General features: G+C 29.3%; 1 protein-coding gene across 1 annotated transcript in view; it reads left to right on the top strand.

Annotated features, from left to right (window-relative positions):
* The window catches only part of LOC103614444 (serine/threonine-protein phosphatase 6 regulatory ankyrin repeat subunit C-like), a 33,088-nt gene that overhangs the window by 23,517 nt on the left and 7,044 nt on the right, over window positions 1-2,527 (top strand). The gene's annotated exons all lie outside the window — the stretch shown is intronic.

Raw genomic sequence — 2,527 nt, forward strand, 5'->3', positions numbered from 1 at the left:
GAATTTATTAGTGGAATCTATTGAGTTTATTCATGGGATTTACTGAGTTTATTAATGGGATTTATTGAGTTTATTAGTGGAATTTACTGAGTTTATTAGTGGAATTTTGGGAGTTTATTTGTGGAATTTATTGTATTTATTAGTGGAATTTAGGGAGTTTATTTGTGGAATTTACTGAGTTTATTTATGGAATTTAGTGAATTTATTAGTGGAATTTATTGAGTTTTTTCATGGAATTTCGGGAGTTTATTTGTGGAATTGATTGAGTTTATTCATGGAATTTATTGAATTTATTCATGGAATTTAGGGAGTTTATTCATGGAATTTTCTGCATTTATTTATGGAATTGATTTGCTTTGTTTATGGAATTTATTGAATTTATTAGTGGAATTTATTGAGTTTTTTAGTGGAATGTACTGAGTTTATTAGTGGAATTTAGGGAGTTTATTAATGGAATTTAGGGAGTTTATTAGTGGAATTTATTGAGTTTTTTAGTGGAATGTACTGAGTTTATTAGTGGAATTTAGGGAGTTTATTAATGGAATTTAAGTTTATTTATGGAATTTATTGAGTTTATTAGTGGAATTTATTGAATTTATTCATGGAATTGATTGAATTTATTAGTGGAATTTACTGAATTTATACATGGAATTTACTGAGTTTATTAGTGGAATTTATTGAGTTTATTAATGGAATTTACTGAGTTTATTTATGGAATTTATTGAGTTTATTAGTGGAATTTATTGAATTTATTCATGGAATTGATTGAATTTATTAGTGGAATTTACTGAATTTATACATGGAATTTACTGAGTTTATTAGTGGAATTTATTGAGTTTATTAATGGAATTTACTGAGTTTATTTATGGAATTTATTGAGTTTATTAGTGGAATTTATTGAATTTATTCATGGAATTGATTGAATTTATTAGTGGAATTTAGGGAGTTTATTCATGGGATTTATTGAGTTTATTAGTGGAATTTAGTGACTTTATTTATGGAATTTATTAAGTTTATTAATGGAATTTATTGAATTTATTAGTGGAATCTATTGAGTTTATTTATGGAATTTACTGAATTTATTAGTGGAATTTAGGGAGGTTATTTATGGAATTTACTGAATTTATTAGTGGAATTTAGGGAGTTTATTCATGGAATTTACTGAGTTTATTCATGAAATTTATTGAATTTATTTATGGGATTTATTGAGTTTATTTATGGAATTTATTGAATTTATTAGTGGAATTTATTGAGTTTTTTAGTGGAATGTACTGAGTTTATTAGTGGAATTTAGGGAGTTTATTCATGGAATTTACTGGGTTTATTCATGGAATTTATTGAATTTATTAGTGGAATTTATTTGCTTTATTGATTGAATTTATTGAATTTATTAGTGGAATTTATTGAATTTATTTATGGAATTTATTGAGTTTATTAGTGGAATTTACTGAGTTTATTAATGGAATTTACTGAATTTTTTAATGGGATTTATTGAGTTTATTAGTGGAATTTATTGAGTTTATTAGTGGAATTTCGGGAGTTTATTAATGGAATTTACTGAGTTTATTTGTGGAATTTACTGAATTTATTAGTGGAATTTACTGAGTTTATTAGTGGAATTTAGGGAGTTTATTCATGGAATTGATTGAATTTATTTATGGGATTTATTGAATTTATTAGTGGAATTTATTGAGTTTTTTAGTGGAATGTACTGAGTTTATTAGTGGAATTTAGGGAGTTTATTAATGGAATTTATTGAATTTATTAGTGGAATTTATTGAGTTTTTTAGTGGAATGTACTGAGTTTATTAGTGGAATTTAGGGAGTTTATTAATGGAATTTATTGAATTTATTAGTGGAATTTATTGAGTTTTTTAGTGGAATGTACTGAGTTTATTAGTGGAATTTAGGGAGTTTATTAATGGAATTTATTGAATTTATTAGTGGAATTTATTGAGTTTTTTAGTGGAATGTACTGAGTTTATTAGTGGAATTTAGGGAGTTTATTAATGGAATTTATTGAATTTATTAGTGGAATTTATTGAGTTTTTTAGTGGAATGTACATTTCGGGAGCTTTTGGATGGAATCCCAGCAGGGCACTGAGGGCTGGAAGGAGACTTTAAGAGCAGCTCCCCCTCCCCCTTCCCAGCTCTTCCTTGTCCTTGCCGAGGCTGCCGGGATTTGGGAATGGGCTCGGCTCGTCCCTCCTTGTTCTCTGCACCCGATGAACGTTTTCGGTTCCATTTGCATTTGCATTTTTTAGTTAAAACTTTGAATTTGTTCCTGCTTAAATATCCCGGCGGCATCGCCTGCATTCCTGATTGTCCCTCCCCATTCCTGATTGTCCCTCACCTGCATTCCCAGTTATCCCACACCATTCCCAGTTATCCCTCACCATTCCCAGTTATCCCACACCATTCCTGATTGTCCCTCACCATTCCCAGTTATCCCTCACCTCCATTCCCAGTTATCCCTCACCATTCCCAGTTATCCCACACCATTCCTGATTGTCCCTCACCATTCCCA

The sequence above is a fragment of the Corvus brachyrhynchos genome, unplaced genomic scaffold, assembly GCF_000691975.1.
Source record: "Corvus brachyrhynchos isolate BGI_N302 unplaced genomic scaffold, ASM69197v1 scaffold1061, whole genome shotgun sequence".
NCBI classification, from domain to species: domain Eukaryota; kingdom Metazoa; phylum Chordata; class Aves; order Passeriformes; family Corvidae; genus Corvus; species Corvus brachyrhynchos.